This window comes from Cervus canadensis, chromosome 14, assembly GCF_019320065.1.
Source record: "Cervus canadensis isolate Bull #8, Minnesota chromosome 14, ASM1932006v1, whole genome shotgun sequence".
NCBI classification, from domain to species: Eukaryota; Metazoa; Chordata; class Mammalia; order Artiodactyla; family Cervidae; genus Cervus; species Cervus canadensis.
This window is the reverse complement of record NC_057399.1, coordinates 73724997-73737719: the sequence shown is the minus strand read 5'-3', so window position 1 is coordinate 73737719 and position 12723 is coordinate 73724997.

The window sequence follows — 12723 nt, the reverse complement described above, 5'->3', positions numbered from 1 at the left end:
AAGTCTACCCCATAGGCACGGAAGGTGTGAAAGATAAAGTCTAATCCACAGCCACTGGCCGTGTGAAAGATAAAGTCTACCCCGCAGCCACGGGCCGTGTGAAAGACAAAGTCTATCCCATAGGCACTGACCGTGTGAAAGATAAAGTCTATCCCACAGGAACGGGCCATATGAAAGATAAAGTCTACCCCACAGCCACGGGCCGTGTGAAAGATAAACTCTATCACACAGGCATGGGCCGTGTGAAAGATAAAGTCTACCCCACTGCCACGGGTCATTTGAAAGATAAAGTCTACCCCACAGCCATGGACCGTGTGAAAGATAGAGTCTAATCCCACAGCAATTGACCATGTGAAAGATAGAGTCTATCCCACAGGCACGGACCGTGTGAATGATAAAGTCTATCCCACAGGCACGGACTGTGAGAAAGATAAACTCTATTCCCAGAGCCACGGACCGTGTGAAAGATAATGTCTATCACACAGCCACGGACCGTGTGAAAGATAAAGTTTATCCCACAGGCACGGACCGTGTGAAAAAGTCTATCCCACAGGCACGGAACGTGTGAAAGATAAAGTCTGTCCTAGAGGCACGGACAGTGTGAAAGATAAAGTCTATTCCACAGGCACGTACCGTGTGAAAGATAAAGTCTATCCCACAGCCACGGACCGTGTGAAAGATACAGTCTATCGCACAGCCATGGACCATGTGAAAGATAAATTCTATTCCCAGAGCCACGGACCTTGTGAAACATAAAGTCTATTCCCACAGCCACGGACCGTGTGAAACATAAAGACTACTCCCACATCCACGGACCATGTGAAAGATAAAGTCTACCCCACAGCCAAGGACCGTGTGAAAAAGTCTATCCCACAGGCACGGACCGTGTGAAAGATAAAGACTATCCCACAGCCACAGACCGTGTGAAAGATAAAGTCTATACCACAGCCCCGGACCATGTGAAAGATAAAGTCTATCCCACAGGCACGGACCGTATGAAAGATAAAGTCTACCCCACAGCCACGGACAATGTGAAAGGTAAATTCAATTCCCAGAGCCACGGACCTTGTGAAACATAAAGTCTATTCCCACAGCCACGGACCGTGTGAAAGATAAAGACTACTCCCACAGCCACGGACCATGTGAAAGATAAAGTCTACCCCACAGCCACGGACCGTGTGAAAAAGTCTATCCCACAGGCACGGACCGTGTGAAAGATAAAGACTACCCCACAGCCACGGACCTTGTGAAACATAAAGTCTATTCCCACATCCACAGACCATGTGAAAGATAAAGTCTACTCCCACAGCCTCGGACCCTGTGAAAGATAAAGTCTATCCCACATCCATGGATCGTGTGAAAGATAAAGTCTATCCCACAGCCACGGACCATGTGAAATATAGAGTCTATTCCCACAGCCATGGACCGTGTGAAAGATAGGGGCTATCCCAAAGCCACGGACCATGTGAAAGACTGAGTGTATCCCACAGGCATGGACTCTGTGAAAGATAAAGTCTATTCCCACAGCCATGGACCGTGTGAAAGATAAAGTCTAACCCACAGCCTTGGACCGTGTGAAAGATAGAGTCTATTCCCACAGCGACAGACCATGTGCAAGATAATGTCTATCCCTCAGGCACGGACCGTGTGAAAGATAAAGTCTACCCCACAGGCACGGACCGTGTGAAAGATAAAGTCTATCCCACAGGCACTGACCGTGTGAAAGATAAAGTCTATCCCACAGTCACGGACCACGTGAAAGATAAAGTCTATTCCACAGGAATGGACCGTGTGAAAGATAAAGTCTATCCCACAGGCACGGACCGTGTGAAAAAGTGTATCCCACAGCCACGGACCGTGTGAAAGATAAAGTCTATTCCACAGGCATGGACTGGGTGAAAGATAAAGTTACCCCACAGCCAAGGACCGTGTGAAAAAGTCTATCCCACAGACAGGGACCGTGTGAAAGATAAAGTCTATCCCATAGCCACGGACCGTGTGAAAGATAAAGTCTATACCACAGCCCCGGACCATGTGAAAGATAAAGTCTATCCCACAGGCACGGACCGTATGAAAGATAAAGTCTACCCCACAGCCACGGACAATGTGAAAGATAAAGTCTATCCCACAGGAACGGGCCATATGAAAGATAAAGTCTACCCCACAGCCACGGGCCGTGTGAAAGATAAACTCTATCACACTGGCATGGGCCGTGTGAAAGATAAAGTCTACCCCACTGCCACGGGCCATTTGAAAGATAAAGTCTACCCCACAGCCATGGACCGTGTGAAAGATAGAGTCTATCCCACAGGCACGGATCATGCGAAAGATAAAGCCTATCCCACAGGCACGGACGGTGTGAAAGTTAAAGTCTATCCCACAACCACGGACCGTGTGAAAGATAAAGTCTATCCCACAGGCACGGACCATGTGAAAAAGTCTATCGCACAGCCACGGACAGTGTGAAACATAAAGTCTATCCCACAGGCACGGACAGTGTGAAAGATAAAGTCTATCCCACAGCCACGGACCGTGAGAAAGATAAAGCCTATAGCACAGCCACGGACCATGTGAAAGATAAAGTCTATCCCACAGGCACGGACCGTATGAAAGATAAAGTCTACCCCACAGCCACGGACCATGTGAAAGATAAATTCTATTCCCAGAGCCACGGACCTTGTGAAACATAAGGTCTATTCCCACAGCCACGGACCATGTGAAAGATAAAGTCTACCCCACAGCCAAGGACCGTGTGAAAAAGTCTATCCCACAGGCATGGACCGTGTGAAAGATAAAGACTATCCCACAGCCACAGACCGTGTGAAAGATAAAGTCTATACCACAGCCCCGGACCATGTGAAAGATAAACTCTAACCCACAGCCACGGGCCGTGTGAAAGATAAAGTCTATCCCACAGCCACGGACCGTGTGAAAGATAAAGTCTACCCACATCCACGGACCGTGTGAAAGATAATGTCTACCCCACAGGCACGGACCGTGTGAAAGATAAAGTCTACCCCACAGGCACGGGCCATATGAAAGATAAAGACTACCCCACAGCCACGGGCCGTGTGAAAGATAAAGTCTACCCCACAGCCACGGACCGTGTGAAAGATAAAGTCTACCCCACAGCCACGGACCATGTGAAAAAGTCTATCCCACAGGAATGGACCGTGTGAAAGATAAAGTCTACCCCACTGCCACAGACCATGTGAAAGATAAAGTCTATCCCACAGGCACAAACCATGTGAAAGATAAAGTCTATTTCCACAGCCACGGACCGTATGAAAGATAAAGTCAATCCCACAGCCACGGACCATGTGAAAGATAAAGTCTATCCCACAGGCACGGACCGTGTGAAAGAGAAAGTCTTTCCCACAGGCACGGACCGTGTGAAAAAGTCCATCTCTCAGGCATCGACCGTGTGAAAGATAAAGTCTATCCCACAGGCAAGGAGCGTGTGAAAGATAAAGTCTACCGCACAGCCACGGACCGTGTGAAAGATAAAGTCTATCCCACAGGCACGGACAGTGTGAAGATAGTCTCTGTTCCCACAGCCACGGACCGTGTGAAAGATAAAGTCTACCCCACAGCCACGGACCATGTGAAAGATAAAATTATCCCACAGCCACGGACCGTGTGAAAGATAAAGTCTACCCCACAGCCACGGACCATGTGAAAGATAAAGTCTATCCCACATCCACGGACCGTGTGAAATATACAGTCTATCGCACAGCCACGGACCATGTGAAAGAAAAATTCTATTCCCAGAGCCACGGACCTTGTGAAACATAAAGTCTATTCCCACAGCCACGGACCATGTGAAACATAAAGACTACTCCCACAGCCACGGACCATGTGAAAGATAAGTCTACCCCACAGCCAAGGACCGTGTTAAAAAGTCTATCCCACAGGCACGGACCGTGTGAAAGATAAAGACATTCCCACAGCCACAGACCGTGTGACAGATAAAGTCTATACCACAGCCCCGGACCATGTGAAAGATAAAGTCTACCCCACAGCCACGGGCCGTGTGAAAGATAAAGTCTATCTCACAGCCACGGACCGTGTGAAAGATAAAGTCTACCCACATCCACGGACCGTGTGAAAGATAATGTCTACCCCACAGGCACGGACCGTGTGAAAGATAAAGTCTACCCCACAGGCACGGGCCATGTGAAAGATAAAGACTACCCCACAGCCACGGGCCGTGTGAAAGATAAAGTCTACCCCACAGCCACGGACCGTGTGAAAGATAAAGTCTACCCCACAGCCACGGACCGTGTGAAAAAGTCTATCCCACAGGAATGGACCGTGTGAAAGATAAAGTCTACCCCACTGCCACAGACCATGTGAAAGATAAAGTCTATCCCACAGGCACAAACCATGTGAAAGATAAAGTCTATTTCCACAGCCACGGACCGTATGAAAGATAAAGTCTATCCCACAGCCACGGACCATGTGAAAGATAAAGTCTATCCCACAGGCACGGACCGTGTGAAAGAGAAAGTCTTTCCCACAGGCACGGACCGTGTGAAAAATTCCATCCCTCAGGCATCGACCGTGTGAAAGATAAAGTCTATCCCACAGGCAAGGAGCGTGTGAAAGATAAAGTCTACCGCACAGCCACGGACCGTGTGAAAGATAAAGTCTATCCCACAGGCACGGACAGTGTGAAAGATAGACTCTGTTTCCACAGCCACGGACCGTGTGAAAGATAAAGTCTACCCCACAGCCACGGACCATGTGAAAGATAAAATCTATCCCACAGCCACGGATCGTGTGAAAGATAAAGTCTACCCCACAGCGACGGACCATTTGAAAGATAAAGTCTATCCCACATCCACGGACCGTGTGAAAGATACAGTCTATCGCACAGCCATGGACCATGTGAAAGAAAAATTCTATTCCCAGAGCCACGGACCTTGTGAAACATAAAGTCTATTCCCACAGTCACGGACCATGTGAAACATAAAGACTACTCCCACAGCCACGGACCATGTGAAAGATAAAGTCTACCCCACAGCCAAGGACCGTGTGAAAAAGTCTATCCCACAGGCACGGACCGTGTGAAAGATAAAGACATTCCCACAGCCACAGACCGTGTGAAAGATAAAGTCTATACCACAGCCCCGGACCATGTGAAAGATAAAGTCTACCCCACAGCCACGGACCATGTGAAAGATAAAATCTATCCCACAGCCATATAACGTGTGAAAGATAAAGTCTACCCCACAGCCACGGAGCATGTGAAAGATAAAGTCTATCCCACAGCCACGGACCGTGTGAAAGATACAGTCTATCGCACAGCCACGGACCATGTGAAAGATAAATTCTATTCCCAGAGCCACGGACCTTGTGAAACATAAAGTCTATTCCCACAGCCATGGACCGTGTGAAACATAAAGACTACTCCCACAGCCACGGACCATGTGAAAGATAAAGTCTACCCCACAGCCAAGGACCGTGTGAAAAAGTCTATCCCACAGGCACGGACCGTGTGAAAGATAAAGACTATCCCACAGCCACAGACCGTGTGAAAGATAAAGTCTATACCACAGCCCCGGACCATGTGAAAGATAAAGTCTACCCCACAGCCACGGACCGTGTGAAAGATAAACTCTACCCCACAGCCACGGGCCGTGTGAAAGATAAAGTCTACCCCACAGCTATGGACCGTGTGAAAGATAAAGTCTACCCACATCCACGGACTGTGTGAAAGATAATGTCTACCCCACAGGCACGGACCGTGTGAAAGATAAAGTCTACACCACAGCCACGGGCCGTGTGAAAGATAAAGTCTACCCCACAGCCATGGACCGTGTGAAAGATAAAGTCTATCCCACAGCCACGGACCGTGTGAAAGATAAAGTCTACTCCCACAGCCATGGACCGTGTGAAAGATAAAGTCTACTCCCACAGCCATGGACTGTGTGAAAGATAAAGTCTACCCCACAGCCACGGACCGTGTGAAAGATAAAGTCTATTCCAACAGCCATGAACCGTGTGAAAGATAGAGTCTCTCCCACAGGAAACGACCGTGTGAAAGATAGAGTCTATCCCAAAGCCACGGACCGTGTGAAAGATAAAGTCTATCCCACAGGCACGGACCGTGTGAAAGATAAAGTCTACCCCACAAGCACAGACCGTGTGAAAAAGTCTATCCTTCAGGCATGGACTGTGTGAAAGATAAAGTCTACCCCACAGGCACGGACCGTGTGAAAAAGTCTATCCCTCAGGCATGGACCGTGTGAAAGATAAAGTCTACCGCACAGCCACGGACCGTGTGAAAGATAAAGTCTATCCCACAGGCACGGACAGTGTGAAAGATAGACTCTGTTCCCACAGCCACGGACCGTGTGAAAGATAAAGTCTACCCCACAGCCACGGACCATGTGAAAGATAAAATCTATCCCACAGCCATATACCGTGTGAAAGATAAAGTCTACCCCACAGCCACGGACCATGTGAAAGATAAAGTCTATCCCACAGCCACGGACCGTGTGAAAGATACAGTCTATCGCACAGCTACGGACCATGTGAAAGATAAATTCTATTCCCAGAGCCACGGACCTTGTGAAACATAAAGTCTATTCCCACAGCCACGGACCGTGTGAAACATAAAGACTACTCCCACAGCCACGGACCATGTGAAAGATAAAGTCTACCCCACAGCCAAGGACCGTGTGAAAAAGTCTATCCTACAGCCACAGACCGTGTGAAAGATAAAGTCTATACCACAGCCCCGGACCATGTGAAAGATAAAGTCTACCGCACAGCCACGGGCCGTGTGAAAGATAAACTCTACCCCACAGCCACGGGCCGAGTGAAAGATAAAGTCTACCTCACAGCCACGGACCGTGTGAAAGATAATGTCTACCCCACAGCCACGGACCGTGTGAAAGATAGAGTCTATCCCACAGCCACGGACCGTGTGAAAGATAAAGTCTATCCCACAGGCACGGACCGTGTGAAAGATAAAGTCTATTCCCACAGTCACGGACCGTGTGAGAGATAAAGACTACTCCCACAGCCACGGACCATGTGAAAAAGTCTATCCCACAGGAATGGACCGTGTGAAAGATAAAGTCTACCGCACTGCCACGGACCATGTGAAAGATAAAGTCTATCCCACAGGCACAAACCATGTGATAGATAAAGTCTATTTTAACAGCCACGGACCGTGTGAAAGATAAAGTCTATCCCACAGCCACGGACCATGTGAAAGATAAAGTCTATCCCACAGGCACGGACCATGTGAAAGAGAAAGTCTCTCCCACAGGCACGGACTGTGTGAAAAAGTCTATCCCTCAGGCATGGACCGTGTGAAAGATACCGTTGAAGATAATGTCTACCCCACAGCCACGGACCATGTGAAAGATAAAGTCTACCCACAGCCCCGGACCATGTGAAAGATAAAGTCTACCCCACAGCCACGGGCCGTGTGAAAGATAAACTCTACCCCACAGCAACGGGACGTGTGAAAGATAAAGTCTACCCCACAGCCACGGACCGTGTGAAAGATAAAGTCTACCCACATCCACAGACCGTGTGAAAGATAATGTCTACCCCACAGCCACGGACCATGTGAAAGATAAAGTCTACCCCACAGGCACGGGCCATGTGAAAGATAAAGTCTACCCCACAGCCACGGGCCATGTGAAAGATAAAGTTTACCCCCCTGCCACGGACCGTGTGAAAGATAAAGTCTACCCCACAGCCATGGACCGTGTGAAAGATAGAGTCTATCCCACAGCCACGGACCGTGTGAAAGATAAAGTCTATCCCACAGGCACGGACCGTGTGAAAGATACACTCTATCCCACAGGCATTGACCTTGTGAAAGATAAAGTCTATTCCCACAGTCACGGACCGTGTGAGAGATAAAGATTACTCCCACAGCCACGGACCATGTGAAAGATACAGTCTACCCCACAGCAACGGACCGTGTGAAAAAGTCTATCCCACAGGAAAGGACCGTGTGAAAGATAAAGTCTACCCCACTGCCACGGACCATGTGAAAGATAAATTCTATCCCACAGGCACAAACCATGTGAAAGATAAAGTCTATTTCCACAGCCACGGACCGTGTGGAAGATAAAGTCTATCCCACAGACCCGGACCATGTGAAAGATAAAGTCTATCCCACAGGCACGGACCGTGTGAAAGAGAAAGTCTAATCCACAGCCAAGGACCGTGTGAAAAAGTCTATCCCACAGGCACGGACCGTGTGAAAGATAAATACTATCCCACAGCCACAGACCGTGTGAAAGATAAAGTCTATACCACAGCCCCGGACCATGTGAAAGTTAAACTCTATCCGACAGGCAAGGACCGTATGAAAGATAAAGTCTACCACACAGCCACGGACAATGTGAAAGATAAATTCAATTCCCAGAGCCATGGACCTTGTGAAACATAAAGTCTATTCCCACAGCCACGGACCGTGTGAAAGATAAAGACTACTCCCACAGCCACGGACCCTGTGAAAGATAAAGTCTACCCCACAGCCACGGACCGTGTGAAAAAGTCTATCCCACAGGCACGGACCGTGTGAAAGATAAAGACTACCCCACAGCCACGGACCATGTGAAAGATAAAGTCTATCCCACAGGCACAGACCTCGTGAAAGATAAAGTCTATTCCCACAGCCACGGACCGTGTGAAAGATAAAGTCTATCCCACAGGCACGGACCGTGTGAAAGATAAAGTCTATCCCACAGGCACAGACCGTGTGAAAAAGTCTATCCCACAGCCACGGTCCGTGTGAAATATAAAGTCTATCCCACAGGCACGGACCGTGTGAAAAATTCTATCCCACAGCCAATTACCATGTGAAAGATAAAGTCTATACCAGAACAACAGACCATGTGAAAGATAAAGTCTACCACACAGCCACGGATCGTGTGAAATATAAAGTCTATCCCACAGCCATGGACCGTGTGAAAGATAGAGTCTATTCCCACTGCCACGGACCAGTGAAAGAAAAAAGTCTATCCCACAGCCACGGACCGTGTGAAGATAAAGTCTACCCACGCCAGGACCGTGTGAAAGATAAAGTCTATCCCACCACCACGGACCGTGTGAAAGATAAAGTCTATTCCAACACCATGAACCGTGTGAAAGATAGAGTCTCTCCCACAGGAAACGACCGTGTGAAAGATAGAGTCTATCCCACAGCCACGGACCGTGTGAAAGATAAAGTCTATCCACAGGCACGGACCGTGTGAAAGATAAAGTCTACCCCACAGGCACAGACCGTGTGAAAAAGTCTATCCCTCAGGTATGGACCGTGTGAAAGATAAAGTCTACCCCACAGGCACGGACCGTGTGAAAAAGTCTATCCCTCAGGCATGGAACGTGTGAAAGATAAAGTCTATCCCACAGGCACGGACCGTGTGAAAGATAAAGTCTACCCCACATCCACGGACCGCGTGAAAGATAATGTCTACCCCACAGGCACAGACCGTGTGAAAAATAAAGTCTATCCCACAGCCACGGACCATGTGAAAGATAAAGTCTATTCCCACAGCCACGGACCGTGTGAACGATAAAGTCTACCCCACATCCACGGACCGCGTGAAAGATAATGTCTACCCCACAGGCACAGACCGTGTGAAAGATAAAGTCTATACCACAGGCACGGACCGTGTGAAAGATAGAGTCTATTCCCACAGCCACGGACCGTGTGAAAGATAAAGTCTATCTCACAGGCACGGACCTTGTGAAAGATAAAGTCTATCTGACAGCCACGGACCGTGTGAAAGATAAAGTCTATGCCACAGGCACGGACCGTGCCAAAAAGTCTATCCCACCGCCACGGACCATGTGAAAGATAAAGTCTATCCCACAGGTACCGACCGTGTGAAAAAGTCTATCACACAGCCACTTACCGTGTGAAAGATAAAGTCTATACCAGAGCCACGGACCATGTGAAAGATAAAGTCTATCCCACAGGCACGGACCGTGTGAAACAGTGCGGTAGACTTTATCTTTCACACGGTCCATTCCTGTGGGATAGACTTTTTCACATGGTCCGTGGCTGTGGGAGTAGTCTTTATCTCTCACACGGTCCGTGACTGTGGGAATAGACTTTATCTTTCACAAGGTCCGTGCCTGTGGGATAGAGTGTATCTTTCACACGGTCCGTGCCTGTGGGATAGACTTTATCTTTCACACGGTCCGTGCCTGTGGGATAGACTTTATCATTCACATTGTCCGTGCCTGTGGGATAGACTTTATCTTTCACACAGTCCGTGCCTGTGTGATAGACTCTATCTTTCACACGGTCCGTGGCTCTGGGATAAACTCTATCTTTCACATGGTCCATGGCTGTGGGAATAGAATCTATCTTTCACACAGTCCGTGGCTGTGGGGTAGACTCTATCTTTCACACGGTCCGTGGCTGTGGGGTAGAATCTATCTTTCACACGGTCCGTGGCTGTGGGATAGACTCTATCTTTCACACGGTCCGTGGCTGTGGGATAGACTCTATCTTTCACACGGTCCGTGGCTGTGTGATAGACTTTATCTTTCACACGGTCCGTGGCTTTGGGGTAGACTTTATCTTTCACATGGTCCATGCCTGTAGGATAGACTTTTTCACACGGTCCCTGTCTGTTTGATAGACTTTATCTTTCACACGGTCCGTGACTGTGGGAAAGACTTTATCATTCACATGGTCCGTGGCTGTGGGATTGAGTTTTTCACACGGTCCGTGGCTGTGGGATAGACTTTATCTTTCACATTGTCCGTGCCTGTGGGATAGACTTTATCTTTCACACGGTCCATGGCTGTGGGATACACTTTACCTTTCACACGGTCCGTGGCTGTGTGGTAGACTTTATTTTTCATACAGTCCGCGGCTGTGGGGTAGACTTTATCTTTCACACGGTCCGTGCCTGTGGGATAGACTTTATCTTTCACATGGTCAGTGGCTCTGGTATAGACTTTATCTTTCACACGGTCCGTGGCTGTCGGGTAGACTTTATCGTTCACACGGTGCGTTGCTGTGGGTAGACTTTAACTTTCACAAGGTCCGTGGCTTTGTGTAGACTTTATCTTTCACACGGCCTGTGGCTGTGGGGTAGACTTTATCTTTCACACGGCCCGTGGCTGTGAAGTGGACTTTATCTTTAACACCGTCCGTGGCTGTGCGGTAGACTTTATCTTTCACATGGTCCGTGGCTGTAGGGTAGACTTTATCTTTCACACGGTCCGTGGCTGTGGGAATAGACTTTATTTTTCACAAAAGGTCCCGTGGCTGGGGAATACATTTAATGTTTCACACGGTCCGTGGCTGAGTGGGAATAGACTTTATCTTCAACATCACGGTCCGCCTGTGGGATAGACTCTATCTTTCACACGGTCCGATGGCTGTGGGATAGACTCTATCTTCAGCATGGTCCGTGCCTGGGGAGAACTCTATCTTTACACGGTCCCCGTGGCTGTGGGATAGACTTTATCTTTCACACGGTCCGTGCCTGTGGGATAGACTTTATTTTTCACACGGTCCGTGGCTGTGGTATAGACTTTATTTTTCACACGGTCCGTGCCTGTGGGATGGACTTTATCTTTCACACGGTCCGTGCCTGTGGGATAGAGTTTATCTTTCACACGGGCCGTGGCTGTGGGATAAACTCTATCTTTCACATGGTCCTTTCCCGTGGGATAGACTCTATCTTTCACATGGTTCTTGGCTGTGTGAATAGACTTTATCTTGCACACGGTCCGTGGCTGTGGGATAGACTTTATTTTTCACACGGACGTGACTGTGGGGTAGACTATATCTTTCACACGGTCCGTGCCTGTGGAACAGACTTTATCTTTCACACGGTCCGTGGCTTTCGGATAGACTTTATCTTTCACACGGTCCGTGGCTGTGGGTAGACTTTGTCCTTCACACGGTCCGTGGCTGTGGTGTAGACTTTATCTTTCACACGGCCCGTGGCTGTGCGGTAGACTTTATGTTTCACACGGCCCGTGGATGTGGGGTAGACTTTATCTGTCACACGGACCGTGGCTGTGGTGTAGACTTTATCTTTCACATGGCCCGAGGCTGTGGGGTAGACTTTATCTTTCACACGGTCCGTGGCTGTGGGGTAGACTTTATCTCTCACACGGTCCATGGCTGTGGGAATAGACTCTATCTTTCACGCGGTCCGTGCCTGTGGGATAGAGTTTATCTTTCACACGGTCCGTGGCTCTGGGGTATACTTTATGTTTCACACAGTCCTTGCCTGTGGGATTGACTTTATCTTTCACACCTATCTTCACCACGGTCCGATGACTGTGGGGGAGACTTTATATCTTTCCACACGGTCGCGTGGCTGTGGGAATAGACTTTTTCTTTCAACATGGTCCGTGGGCTGTGGGAAATACTCTATCTTTCAAACACGGTCGCATGGCTGTGGGATAGACTTTATCTTTCACACGGTCCGTGGTCTGTGTGGGTAGACTTTATCTTTCACACGGTCGGTTAGATGTGGGAACAAGCTCTAATCTTTACTCGGTCCGGTGGCTGTGGGATAGTCTATCGTTCAGCACGGTCCGTGGCTGTGGGGTAGACTTTATCTTTCACACGGTCTGTGGCTGTGGGGTAGACTTTATCTTTCACACGGACCGTGGCTGTGGGGTATACTTTAACTTTCACATGGCCCGTGCCTGTGGGGTAGACTTTATCATTCACACGGTCCGTGCCTGTGGGGTAGACATTATCTTTCA